We start from the raw sequence: 15,541 nt of genomic DNA, 5'->3' as shown, positions 1-15,541 counted from the left end.
TTTCAGGCTTTGTATACTAGAAAATGCATATAAAGTTTTACAAACACTTTGAAATCAACTCTTATCATCAGGTCAGCTAAAAGGTTTGGCCCAGGCAAGAAGACCTAAGAAATTTGAATTAATGTTGACAGGGTATGGTCAATCGAACAGTGAAAGCAAACACTTTTAGATTTTATGTAATAATCACAAATCTCAATAATCAATATCTTCACTATAGCCAATATTAATGTAGTATTAGATTTAATAAGACATTTTCACATATTTTTCCTGGTAGGTGAATGGACATAATTCCTTCTAACCCTCTAACTTTGTCTATTGGTTTTCAAATCAAGCCACAAAATTTTCACTTTCAATCTTCCTACTTAAAAAACAAAAATTAAATTTCCTCACACCCTCTCAACAGGCTTAAACCACCTGAAGCTGGCACAAGGGCACCCAGAACAACTATCCAAAGTTTAGAGCCCATAGGCTCGCTGCTGCCTGCCCTTAACTATCCCCAAAACTTTTTATAATCTTCCATATTTTTGCTCAAGCCTTTATTTCTCTTTCCTAATATTTCAAACCCATTACTCAGACTACCTCAACTTTTCTTTACATTCCAAATTAAAAACCACACTCACCCCAATTTCCTCCTGCTTCTCTGCACCAGTTAAAATCTGGAGGGAGTTAATACTTATAATTTACAAATCAACAGAACCGTACTTTTCTACACCCTTCACCAACAGCTTTTATAATGTTAATTTACATTCTAAACAAATCATTGAAATTCTAAAGTGATCTCTTAAAAGAGAGAAAAATCCTTATTTTTCCAGTTTTAAACACATGGCCCTGACATCTGATACATTTCAAGGAGGGGTGCAAAGATAATTCTCTAGATTTAACCATAAAGTACAAACTTTAGCTTTAGTATCTAATTAAACCCAAATTCAAACTCTCAACTTTCTCTCTCAGCCCTTGCTATCTCTCTTTGGGCTGTCTGCTTCAGATCATATCAGTCTAAAGCTGCTTGCTAGCTGATTTCACCTTCCAGCTAACTTCTGGGAGATCTTACCCTGCTTTTTCAGTTCCATTAGTTATTATCTAACTTTATTCTTGTATCCCAGTATTATCTTTGGTCAATTCACACCAGCACTTGTAATATTTGTGGCCATCAGACCCAGTTTTGATAGCTGGGTTCCCAATTTTGGATTCTGACTGACCCATAGCCAAATTATAAAGGATATTCTTACTTTCCAGAAGACCTGTCTTAAGGTCTCTGCCCCAGAGCTGCTTAGAGAGAAAAGTAGACTGCAACCTAATCCAGGGAGTCAGATAGATAAGCAGGAATTTGGGGGATAAGACCCACCCATCATTCAGGGCTGGAATTTCAGTGTCCTGTGAGCCCCAGTCCCAGTGCTGTTGGGGGTGTGAGAAATAATCATCTTACCAAAAACTTCACACGGCCCTCAGTGAATTAAGGAAAAATTTTATTAATTGTTCTCTTGCAAGAGCCCAAGTGACCCATAAGGAGACAGTCCCTTTCAGACAATTGCTAAACCTTTCATAAGCCAACCTGATTCACATTTCCCGCCTTCTATTCCATTGACCAAGAATTTCAAGATTCACAGCATATCTGAAAACACCTAAACCCCACCCCCACGTGGGTCTATATCCCACATTTTCCACATTTCAATGTGGAACTTTATTTAGTAAAGGAAATGCCAACTCATAAATGCTTTCAGTGTCATCCTAGTTTGTCTGCAGCAGATCTTATGATCTCCATAGCATGAGAAATTTTCTTAAGAGAATTGACAAAAGTTGGTAGTTGAAGATTCTGTCCAGGCTATCCATAAGAAGAGTCCCATTATCTAAGATTGCATCTGGGTTGATGGACCTCATCCTTGGTGAGCCACACCTGGTCTGACAGTTTTTTTTGATACACCAGAAAAAGACCTTCTCAGAACCAAAAGGAATCTACTTTTAGATATGGTGATTAACAGGTGGCCAACATCCGTCACTGCCCTCCACTACAATCAGTTTGCCATCAGTATGACTTCTTAAGTTTCACAAATTATGTCTCATATAATTTCTGTGGAAACAAAATTCAATCATCCCTTACAGGGGAACAGTCCAGTCTCCAAATCAAGCATATAATCCTGCTGTTCCCCTCCAGGCCCCACTTTTGACTCTGGGCTTTCTCTACTATGCTATAGAAGCTTCCCTGGGACAGCTAGGTGGTGCAGTGGATAGAGCACCAGTGCAGGAGTCAAGAGGACCTGAGTTCAAATCTCACCTCAGACACTTGACACTCACTAGCTGTGTGACCTTGGGAAAGTCACTTAACCCCAACTGTCTCATCCTGGGCCATCTCCAGTCATCCTGATGAATATCTCATCACTGGATCCAGATGGCTTTGAAGGAGAAGTGAGGCTGGTGACCTGCACAGCCCTCTCTCACTCAAAATAAAGTCATCATTTCTCGGAGGGCATGGTCTTCTTCGGTAATGAAGGATGAACGCACACATAGAAGCTTCCCCATCCTGGACTTTCACTGAGCCCCTGGACTTCTCCCATGAGAAGCGCAGCTGTGTTCTTTTCCTCTAATGGACAAATTCCTTCCAGGATCTCCATTTTAAGGAAAATACCCAGACTAGCTATGACTTAATTCCTTCCCAGACTCTACTCTTGATTCTCTGTGCTTTCTCTCCCCTGCTTCTCTGTGGGTACTTTCTTCCCGTGCTACCCCCAGGTCTTCTTATCTCCCTTTTGTGAGTTATTGGCCCCATTAGAATGTAAGTTCCTTGAGAGTAGGGACTTCCCCCTCCCCCAACCTGCCTACATCTTTATTTTCAGTGCTCAGCACATACTAAGTGTTAAGTAAAGCACATAGTAAGTAAATGTTTGTTGACTTGACTATATCTCTTTAATCTAAAAAGCCACCCTTCTCAGCAATGCAAGGTTCTAAGACAGCTCCAAAAGACTCAAGGTGGAAATACTATCCAATTCCAGAGAAAGAATTACAGTCTGAATGCAAATTGAAGTATACTATTTGCTCTCTCTTTTTTGTTTTATTTCTTCTTTCTCATAATCCATCCCATTGGCTCTAATTCTTCTTTGCAACATAACTAATGTGAAAATATGTTTAATGTGAATGTATATATATATATATATATAGCCTATCAGACTGCATGTTGTCTTGGTGGGAGAGGGGAAAAAGAGGGAGGGGAAGAAAATTCAGAACTCAAAAGCTTATGGGACTAAATGTTGTAAACTAAAAATAAATTAATTAATTAAAAAATAAAAAAGTCATCTAAGTCTATTGCCTTCACTTCCTCACCTTTGATTTATTACTTATCTCCTTTGCAATCTGTCTTTCAACCTCACCAACTAACTGAAAGTTCTCTCTCCAATCTAAATCTCCAATTGCTAAACCTGATGTGGCATTCTTCCTGGTTCTTATTTTTTTTTTCCTTAATCTTAGTGCAGGTTCAGATGATGTCAGCCACCTCTTCCTTCCAGATCCCCTGTCTTTGCCTAGGCTTTCATTATACTTGAGTGAAATCAGGTTAAGTGAAGACCCCTCGGGCATGAATTTTCCAAAACCCTCATCCTTCCAGCCAAAGCTAAAATAACTAAGTATCCCCCTTAAACAAATAAAATGCTCCAGGACAGAGAAGAATCACCAAAGTTCTGGTCATGTGACCTGGTGTACCCTTCCCCTTCACCACTGCCACATCAGAATTCTTCCTTTAAGTTCCATATTTGGTAACAAAATCCCTCATTGGTGAGCAAAGATCCTTTTCCTATTCTTTTTCTCTGGGCTAGATTCCTGAGCTTAGACTATAAACCTGGATTCCCAACCAATGGGAAGAGAGGCTAGTGGGCTTTCCTGTTAGGGATTATATAATGCTGTACTCTGCTCTGCTCAGGTGCACTCTCTTGCTGACACCACCCATGGTCTCAAGGGAAGTGCCCCTTCTCATGAGATTGTAATAAATTCATTTTTGCCTTCTACCTTGAGAAGCCTCTGAGTTTAATTTGAGTAATAGTAGCTGTATCCTACTCATATTGGTATCTCTTTAGGCTTTATCATCTAGACTGTATTTCCTAACTTTCCAATAGCTCCTCAGACTCCTTTGCCAGGTCATCACTCAAGTCCTTCCCCCTAACTCTAGATGCCCCTAAGGTTCTGTCATGAGACTTCTCTAACCATGCCCTTTAAGGAACAATATTTTACTGATGTTTTTTGTTTTTACATCATTTTTGTTTTCCCTGTATCCCTCCACTTCCCTCCTCCCAGAGAGCCACTATAATAAAGTATTTTTTTAAATAAAAAAGAATGAGGGAAAAAATAAGCAAATTCAATCAATATACTGAAAAAAATCAAGTTATATGCAATGTTCTATACTTGTGGACTCCTTCCCCAACTCCTTACCACTGGAAAGGAATGTGAAGAGGTGATTTTAATAGTTCTTCTTTGGAGTCAAGCTTGTTCTTTGCAGGTTCATAACACTCATCTTTGATTTTTCAGGGACATTTATTCTTTCCTTTTGCATTGTTGTGGTTATTCATTGTTTTTTTTGGCTCTGCTCATTTCACTTTGTATCAGTTCATGTAAATTCACTTAAGTCTCAGTATTCATCGTGTTTATTTCTTATAGCAACCATTTCCTTCTTTTTTAGGTATCTCATCCCTCACATGGATTCAATTATTCTCCCAGTGTAGGTGACTTTCAAGTCTATATAAGCACTTATCTCTCTCCTGAGCTCTAGCTCTACATCACTGACTGTCCACCTCCTGGATATTTCTACCTGGATTATTTCTATCTTAGAAGCATCTTGAAATCAATGTATTCAAAACGGGGCTCATTGTCTTCTCCTTAAACTCACTCTGATTCCCAAACGTCCAACTATACATAGTTATTCAGGTTTGCAGCCCAAGAGTCATCCTTGATCCTTCACTCCCCTTCTTTGCACAAAGGCAATCATTTACCAGGTCTTGTTAATTCTTCCACAGTATCAATGCACCCATTCCCATTAGCTTAAGGGGATGTCCCAAGAAAAATACAGTTTAGGTGCTTAGATTCAAATACACCTTTGTCATATTCTCTTGCAGGGAAGAGCATTTAGCAAGTACTTGCCGAGTATCAGTCCTAGTTCTATCTGAGCATTTTAACTTCTCAGTAGCAACTCATGCTGCTATTTTTTGCTTCTGCTTTCTGGTCCCACCTTTCAGGGGTTGCTCTTTTTCCACTTACACTTCTCTCTTTTTTTCTCAATTAACAAAAATCTATTTTCTCTCCTCCTCCCCTCCCCCAAGTGAAAAAAAAAAAGGTAAACAAAACTTAACAAGTATTTAACAAGTATTTTGACTTGTTAAGTCAAGAAAAACAAATTCCTGTTTTGGCTAAGTCTCAAAAATACATTTCTCATTCTGCACACTGGTGAGTAGCACCATGGAATCACACTTGGTCATTGCATTGATCTAAGTTTTTAAGTCTCTCAAAGGCTTTACACTGTTGTTATTGTATAAGCTATTCTGGTTCTGCTCACTTTACTCTGTATCAGTTCATATAACTCTTTTCAGATTTCATGGAAACCATCTCTTTCTTCTGATGCAATAACACTTCATTGAATACATATACGCCATAACTTGTTTAGCCATTTACCAGTTGGTGAGCACTCCTTAAGTTTCCAGCTTTACTGCTATGAAAAAAAATCACTTCTCTTTTTTATACCACAAGTGTAAGAGCTGTAGGTATCTCTACACATGACTAGTGTTTTAGCCCCAAAACTTGTTTGGAGAGTCTCTTGGAAGGTAAGTTGGGTCAACAATTCATACTGTGTACAAACTTAATGAGACCTTTCTTCTTTTGCCATTTGCTAAACTTTCACTCCCAAAGACAGGAGGCCCCTTATCCAAATTCCCAGTGAACCTTGGTTCACTGTGTAGACTGTGTAGACTATGGCCACTTTTGCAGGAGTGGGCTCCAGCACTTTAAGAAAATGTTTCATAGATCCTGCATCAAGACCATGTCAGTGAACAATAAATGTGTCAGGTTAGCTAGGAAGTAAAATAGTCTCCCCATTTCCTTTCCACCCTTTACCCTCTCTTGTCTATCAGTCAGCTGAAAAATACTTATTAAGTGCTTTCTATGTGCCAGGCACTCTACAAAGAAAGGCAAAACAAACGGAAACAAAAACCAAAAACCCAGTCTCTGATCTCAAGGAGTTCACAGTGTAGTCTGAGGAGGGAGACAACAAACAAGTATGTACAAACAAGAGCTCTGTCTGATAAATTGAATGTAATCAATACAAGGAAGAAACTAGCATTAAAGGGGTTTAAGGAAAGGCTTCTTGCTGGAAGATGAACTTTTAACTGGGACCTTCAATAAACTAGAGAAGCCAGGAGATAGAGAAGAGAAAAGAATCTCAACCAATTCATGCTCAAAAATCCCTCAACATGGATCTAGGAAGGGCTGAAATAGTTAAGACCTTGTCTGCCAACTTACAACCTGTCAGAAGCAGGAAAACTAGAAAAGTATCACTGACGTAGCAGAGGTGAGACCTTTGCAGTACATGTACAAGAGAAACCTGGGAAGTCAGCCTGTGAGAGAGCTAGTCTGGGAACCCTAAGCAAGACATGCTCTTCCTAAAAGTGCATGGAAGAAAACTGCTACTGCCTTTGATCCCAAATGCATCTCTGTTTTCCTACACATAGTTGCCAAAGTAATATTCCTAAAATAAGTCTTACCATGTCACCCCCTGGCCTAACAAACTATAACAGCTCTTAGAATTAATCCCAAGAACAAATACTAATGCTTCTACCTGAAATTTTTAAATCTTCCTAATCTGACTCCAACATGCCTTCCCAGGGTTAATTATACATTACTACTCTTTCTGTACTCTCTGGTCTAACCAAACTAACCTTTTCCCTCCCATAACATAGTATGATAATAATAATAATAATAATTAATAAAAGATGATTTCACATGAAACTGCAAATCTATTAGGTGCAACTTGATATTACTTTTAAATATATAATAAAGTTATCAAGTAAATTTCTTTTTTTACTTTTTTCTTCCCTCTTCCCCCACACTACAGATGGCTACCACTAGACACAAATACATACATACATATATATAGATATATATGTAAAATTATTTTATATACACTTCTATTTATCAGTTCTTTCTCTGGATGCAGATAGCATCTTTCTTCTTATGTCCTTTATACTTTATTTGGATATTTGTAATAGTGAAAATGACTTCTTAAAACCAATTGACCTTCTGAGGTGGCCCAGTGGACAGACTGCTAGGCCTGAAACCAGACAGACCTAAGGCACTTACTAGCTGTGTGATCTTGGACAAGTCACTTTACTTCTATATGCCTCCATCTCATCAATTATTAAATGAGGATAACAATAGTACCCACCTCCCAGGGTTGCTGTAAGGATCAAATGAGATACTATTTTTAGAGCACTTGGCATAGTGGGTGACCCATAGTAGATGCTATATAAATATTAGCTATCATTACTATTTATAAACCAGATTTCATCTCTGATCTTTCTACCTTTGCATAGGCTGTTCCTCATGCCTAGAATGCACAGTCATCTAAGCTGCACCTTTAAAAATCATTGGCTTCCTCAAAACTCAGTCCAAATAATACCTCCTATATAAAAACTTCCCCCTAGCATTCTTAACTGCAGATTTGCTTGTTTTCCTCTTCCCTGGGGTAACACTATGCTCAGGATCATGGGTGATACAGTAGAGGATCATAGTGACAAGGCTGCAACCTGGAATCAGGAGAGAAAAGGCCATGCCAGGTCAGGAAGGAAAGAAAAGAACAGACGTGGACCAGATCCAGGAAATCTTTGGATGTCAGGCAGCTAAGATAGATACCTTGGGGCACACAGGCAAAGCAGTAGGTCAAAAACCACAAAAGAAATCTTGAGCCAAGAATACCCAGAGGACAGAGATCTACAGAAAGCTGTGGGTCAGTAAGTAGGTGAGCAGTCAGGAGTTTGAGAAGCAATTGGTGCCAAAGGGTATAGGATCATAGGAACATACATTTGGAACTAGATGAAACCATAGTGATTGAATTGATAAATTATGAAATTATGAAATGGGGGCATGGTCGGTTCTTCAGGTATTTGCCAGGAATGATCACAATTGGGGTTGTCATCACACTTTAATTAGGCACCAAAGGTATGAGGACAAATAAAAACACACAGAAAGTCCAGAGACAAGTGGCAGAAGGGGTACAGAGGCAGAAGACATTCAAACAGGGAATAGAGCAGTGAAAGCAGGTACTGTGAGGAAGAAGATGGGGGTATGAGTCGCATGGCTGAGGCTTGGAGTTAGGAGCACTGGAGTAGCATGGACTGGTCTAGTCCCACTTCTGGTCTTTAATCACAATTTCTTATATTAGTTATGAACATGGTCCAAAAATGAAGAATGATCTGGGTTCAAATTCTGATAGCCATTTAGTGCTCCTATGTTTTCACTGAACAAGTCACTGTGGACTTTAGTGCCCTTACCTATGAAATAAAGATTTTTGTAATAAATAGCCTTTCAGCTCTCAAAATCATCTATGATCCTGAGAAAACCACCCATTCCCAGAAGATGGTCAATCCAGGGCCTGTAGGTAGGAGCAAATATCATCTTATTTTCCTAAAGATGTATAAATAAATTTATTTTGAGTGTTGTGTGTGTGGGGTCAGAGATAGCTACAGATCCTTGTGGGTAAGTGGATAATTATAGTTTAAAAGACCCTGTCTTTCAGGTCGTGCTGAGCTAGAGCAAAGGAAAACCATGTTCAAAATACTAAAGGAGAATACTAAATTAGATGACATCATGGCTGAAAATTTCAAAGCAAATTTTATACGAATTATTTGTAATGAGTCAGTCAACTAATGGGTGATCATGCCTGACACCTGAAATACCACTGTAAAATTTCTGTGGATTTGCATTAAGCCAAGAGCAGTTCAAGGCAATGAATTTTTCCACTGGATTTTATCAACACATGAAAAACACCTCAATTAAAGTTTGACTCTGATGCCTTGTCTTAGCATCAAGCTGACCTTGAGATCTTTAAAGCTATGGCAAGTAGAGAACATGCTTTGGGTATTCTACCAAATTGGAAAAGCTTCAGTCATGGTCCTGATGGTGACTGGAAAGGGGGATGAGATGGATGAAATTCTGAAATCCCCACCTGAGTACAGGGGCAGGTCACTTAGAATGAATTAGAGGACTCAAAAATTCTTAAGATCAAGGTAAAGATTTATTATGCTTTTCAGGAGGCAAGAGTTCTTAGGGAATCTGCAACCTTAGAGGGGTACAGGTAAAGTTTATATAGGATATTCTATAGTAAAACATGTGTCAAATATGCTAAATAGGTGGTTCAGGGAGGGATTAGGGATTGCTTAAGGAGTGGTTAGTTCTTAAAGGAACATGCACTTTTAGTATCTATTACACAGATATTTTACCTAGAATTCATTGGAAATTCATAGAAAGCTGGGGGTGGGGGTGAGGGGGTGGGAAGAGGGGGGGAGCCTACATGTAGTTGAGCTTTTAGGCCTGAAATGTCACTAAATCAACTAATGGTCAGGACTTAGTAGCCCAAGGAATACCAGGCTACTCTCATCAATGTCTTGTTAGACAAGATAAATGTAAGGGAGTATATGTATATCTAAGTCTGGGATAATTACCAATTGGTCAGTGAGTACTAAATGTTGTTATGACTCAGTACACAGCCAGCTCAGCCAGTACACAGCTGGTTCAAACTAATAAATTCTATAGGTGCACCTGGCTACTGTAGCAGGAAGGGAGATAACAGTTTTTGCTGGGGCAGGCTGTGTCCTTGTGCTGGGGAGAAACTGTCTGGGGCTTTTGAGGCTAGGGAGACATGTGATTTTTAGAGAGAAATATGATTTTAGAATTGGGGTCCAAGCACATACACCCAAGCATCTCATAAGTCCTAGTGATGAAGAGGATGTCTCTTATCTAATGACAAGCCTGACTAGCTTCAGAGAAATTCATCCTCCAGAGGGTTTGTTACCAGGGATTAAATTTGGGGAAACCAGAAGCCTATCAATTTATCAAAACTCCAACTCACTCATGGAGGAGTTTATAATCTGTACCAGTGAGAGATTACCCGCAAATAAATTTGTGCCTTCTGGAAAATGCCAATATTAGATAGCTAAATCAAGTATTTTAGTCTTTCCCTGCCCCTTCCATATACAGAGAGTATATGAGGAGGGTGCGAATAATCTGGCTTTGTAGTGGATATTGATCAAATTAAATAGATAATTACCAAAACTCCATGTCACTGAGTGCTTTTTTCCTTAGTATTATTGAACCAGCCCTGTGATCCCACTGTTATAGGAATCTCCTGGGGAGAAAATGCCTTCTCCCAAAGCCAATGAGTACTCTCTCTGCAATTTGAAAGTTTTTGAGAGTTCCTGCATTGATACAAACAAATATGAACTTTGTTGATATGTTGTATTGCCAAGGCAATATTTACAGCACTGGTGGTGACTATGAATATACCTTCTGCACTCTTCCTGTTCTACCTATTCAGCAAGCTCCTCCCACCACATGTGACTTAGGCTTCCAGGTGATTTAAGCAGATCATTTGGGCCACTTAATGAATGAGAAAGATCTTTCCATTTAAATTACTATTATAATACCAAAATGAAAAGAGTGTTGGTGCATGATTTTCTGTTTGCAGATGATTGTGCACTCAATGCAGCCTCTGAAGCTGAGATGCAACAAAGTATGGATCAATTCTCTGCTGCCTGCACTAATTTTGGCCTAATAATTAATGCTAAGAAAACACAGGTGTTCCATCAGCCACCACCATACCATCCATACGTGGAACCATTGGTTATGACAAATGGAGAAGCTTTGAATGTTGTGGATAAGTTCACTTACCTTGGTACTGTGCTTTCCGGGGATGTACACATTGACAATGACATTGATGCATGCATTACCAGAGCTAGTTCAGTGTTTGGGAGGTTCTGAAGAAAAGTTTGGGAGAGAAGAGGTATTAGATTGACTACCAGACTGAGGGTCTACAGAGCCATTGTGCTGACCTCAATGTTATATGTTTGTGAAACATGGACAGTCTACTAGTGCCATGCCAGGAAACTGAATCACTTCCATTTGAACTGTCTTAGGAAGATTCTGAGGATAAGGTACCAGACACTGAAGTCCTTGCTTGAGCCGAACTGCCAAGCATTTAAACAATGCCTCAGTCACAGTTGGACACACTGAAATTTCACTTTATCATGGTGATGTCATTTTAGCCCTCCTTGAAGATGAAGAACAACAACAACATATATGTATATATTGCTTTAAGAGAGGAACCTTGGGGAAACAGAAGGGGAAAAAACTTGGCACTCCATCCACTGCGCCAACTAGGTGCCCTGGGATATTTCATTATTTCTGTGTTACAGATGAAACTGAGGCTTAGAAAGTTAAGTCATTTGCACATGGTCACACAATTAGTAAGTGTCAGAGGTGTGAGATGTAATGGCAATTTAAATGGGAAGATCTTTCCTATTCATTAATAGGCCCATGTGACCTGCCTGGGTCACATGGAAGCCTGAGTTACATGGAGCCTGTGGTGGGAAGAGTTTGCTGAATGGGTGGAAAAGGAAGGAGTGTAGAAGGAAGGGTGGAACAGGAAGAGGCAGAACTAGAGCAGAGTAGTCAGAGCTAGGAAGGATGAAGACAGCTGGCTAGTGTGAGTGAAAGAGTTTGTTTGTGATTTTGTTTAATGGAGCTGGTTTGTGGGAAGCCTAGCAGGGGGAAGTCTTGGGGATAGTGTTATCTTCTGCATTGTTACTGTATATAGATTATGATGGATTTGGCTTTCTGGTGTCTGGATAAATGTGTTGGTTCTGTCTTCCATGTGGAAAGCCTGTTGTATTTTACAATTCAGAATTACACTGGGATATTCATGACCACGGTAAGCACTGTGAATATTACATTGGCTCTACAGGAAAGAAATGAATTTTTTCCTGCTAACTCTAAGTCTTATGGTTGAAGCTCTCAATCAAGTACTTTTAGAATATTGGAGTCTCCTTTTTTTTACTGACTGACATGCCTCCCCCCTCCCCCAATGCTCTCCTTCCTCTCATCTACCTCCTGGCTTCTCTGAGACTTAGTTCAGATCCTACACTAGGCTCTTCCTTTTGAGATTACCTCCCATTTGTACTGTATATATCTTGTTTGTACATAATTGTTTTCATGTTGCCTTCCCCAATAGAATGTGACTTACTTGAGAGTAGGGGCTGCATTTTTACTTTTGTCTGTATCAGGCCATCACAACCTGTGGCCTGAGGGCCCACTTGTGGCACACCAAAGGATTTCAGGCTGTCCAGAGGAAAATATCATCTGCCTGTAGAGGAAATCTTTTTTTTTTTTTTTTAATTTTTTTATTTTGTAATGTTTAACAATCACTGCCATACAATTGTGATTTTATCCCCCCCACCTACCCCCCACTCCCCCCCTCCCTCCCCACGACTGCATACAATTCTGTATATATTGTACATATACTTTCCTATTGAGTATATTTTCACTATAGTCATGCTATGTAGTCAGACTAAGATAAATGAAAGAAATCGTATAACAAATCAGAACATGATACACAAACACATACACATACACAAACATGATCTGCTACAATATGTGAGTGACTTCCATATTTCTCTCTCTGAGTGTGGCAGGCATTTTGCCTTGAGATCCTCCATTGGGATTTTTTTTTTTTTTTTGGTAAGAAGTTCTTGTGTTATTACAAAAATCTAAGTCTACCAGAAAAAACTCTCACACACTGTGGTTGTTGCTGTGCATAAAGTTCTCCTGGTTCTGCTCCTTTCACTCAGCATCAGGTCATATAAGTCCTTCCAGGCCTCTCTGAAGTCTTCTTGTTCATCATTTCTTATGGCACAATAGTACTCCATTACATTCATATACCATAATTTATTCAGCCATTCCCCAATTGATGGACATCCCCTTGACTTCCAGTTTTTGGCAACTACATAGAGTGCTGCTATAAATATTTTTGTACATGTGGGACCCTTTCCCATTTTTATGATCTCTTGGGGATACAGTCCTAGTAGTGATATTGCTGGGTCAAAGGGTATGCACATTTTTGTAGCCCTTTGGGCATAGTGAGGAAATCTTTTATAAAGTATGCTGTAAGCAGTCCAAGGGCCCACTGGTCAGACCTAGTCTGTATCCACAAGGCTTAGCTTAGGGCACGATACCTGGCATATAGTAAACACTTAATAAATGCTTGTTGGTAGAGCTGCTTGTTGCCAGGTATCTTTGATATACCTACCTTCCCACAACCAACTTTCAGTCAAGCTTAACTGATGAGGCTGTTGTAAAAAAAACAAAACAAAAGAAAAAGAAAAACAAAACACATTGCAAAGTCTCAAAATGCTTTATAAATGTCAGGTATTATTATTATTATTGTCAATAAGAACAAACATTCAACAGATGTTTTTGAGGTCATGAAGTGTACTAAATAGAAAACTGGCTTGGAAGTCAGGCAGACATAGAATCAAGTCCTCCTCTGATGTGTACTGGCTGTGAAACTCAGTATAAGTTACTTAACTTCTCAGTGCCCCCAGATAACTCTAAGACTGTAAGTTCCAGGGGGTTCAATAGAGAGAAAGTCCAGGTGAAGTGCCACTGGAAATTTAAGTAATGGCTGACTACTTTTACATGAGGTAGGGGAAGGTAGAGCATGAAGAAAGTATCACTGGAGTTATGCCATGAATAAAAAAGATGGACATCCACAAATGGAGTGCATTCTAAGCATAAGGGATGACATAGCAAAAGCATGAGGATAGAAGAGGGAAAGACAGGAATAGGGCACGTAGAGCTATTGAAATCGACTAGAATGTAGAAAATCTGAAGGGGAGTAGTAAGAAATGAGACTGAACAAATTGATTAGAGCTGGACCATGAAAATGTTTCTTGAATGTGAGGATTAATATATTCAATTCAGTCAGGCATTAAGTAGGAAATCAATGAAGGTTTATAAGTAGAGTAACAGAAATAAGTAATAAAATGTCCATTACTCAGGCATTGATTTGGACTAGAGTTCAGGAGATAAGGATATAAGTTAACCAATCAAGTGGCAAACATTTATTAAACACCAACTCTGTTTCAGGTTGTATGTACTGGATTCTGGAAATAAAAAAAATGAAATAATCCTCACTCTTAAGGAGCTTATATTCTATCTAGGGAGTGAATATTTACTTATATAAGTATAGACAAAAGAAATATATGCAAAAATATAAGATGGTTAAATATAAGGCATTTGGGGGATGACATTATCAACTTTGGAATTTAAGAAAGTTTTATTTCATGTAGAAGATAATAACATGTCTCTCATGTACTTCTATTTCATGTGGAAGATAATAATAACATAATACCACCACCACTAATAACAATAACTAACATTTAGATAGCACTTCCTAGGTGCTAGGCACTGTGCCAAGAACTTTGCACATTTTATCTCATTTGATCATCGCATCAATCATGGGGGACTATTATGATGCCCATTTTATAGATGGGGAAACTATGGCAGATAGAGGTTGAGTGATTTGTCCAGGATCATATGGAGCAACTAGGTGGATACAGCTTTGGACCTGGAGTTAAGAGCTCATTTCCCTGAGTTCAAATCCAACATCAGATACTTATTAGCTCTATAATCCTGGACAAGTCACTTAACCCTATTTCCCTCAATTTCCTCATCTGTAAAATGAGCTGGAGAAGGAAATGGCAAAACACTCCACTGAACACCAATATCAACAAACAAATAGGGTCATATAGCTAGTAAATGTCAAAGGGTGCTTTTGAACTCAATTATTCTTAACTCAAGAACCAGAATTTTATTTACCATTGCACCTTGTCATCTTTTGGAAAATGTAGTTAAAACTAGGATGGAGGGTAGACAGGTCCTGGAAGCAGCTACCCCTGAGATACTATTCACACAGAGAGGAGGAAAACAATGAAAGAGTAGTATCAGGGAAGACAAGAGTGGAGAATATATATAGAAAAGGGAATAGTAGAATGTGTAAAATTCTGTAGCAAAGTAAAGGAGAATGAATAAGAAGGCTAATGGATTCATTGACAAGGAGGTCATAAGGAACTTTGGAGAGAGCTATTTCTGTAGAGTGCTTGGGTTAGAATAAAGATTGGAAGGGGTTGAAGAATGAGTGGCTGGAGAGAGAATGGAGTTTTTAGGGATTTGGAGGGAAAGGACAAATAAAGGAAAAAAAATAACACTAGGAATACAAATAAGAAAAATCAGAAAGAACCTGTTTTCAAGGAGTTCACATTCTAAACAGCACATAAAAGGGAAGAATGGAATGAGCCAGATGCCCAAGAGTTCAGTTGTGGGACAGATGATAACGCCCAGGAGTCCTTAACTTAAATAGTTAAGAGAGGACCAGAGGATTGTAGGGGCATAGAAACTGTATAAATGATAAAATCTGGAAGATCTTGGGAGGCAGGAGCCAGGCAGTTGGTAAGGTCCAGTAAAA

This window comes from Notamacropus eugenii, chromosome 6 (assembly GCF_028372415.1).
Source record: "Notamacropus eugenii isolate mMacEug1 chromosome 6, mMacEug1.pri_v2, whole genome shotgun sequence".
Taxonomy (NCBI): domain Eukaryota; kingdom Metazoa; phylum Chordata; class Mammalia; order Diprotodontia; family Macropodidae; genus Notamacropus; species Notamacropus eugenii.
Note: the sequence above shows the minus strand (reverse complement) of the source record.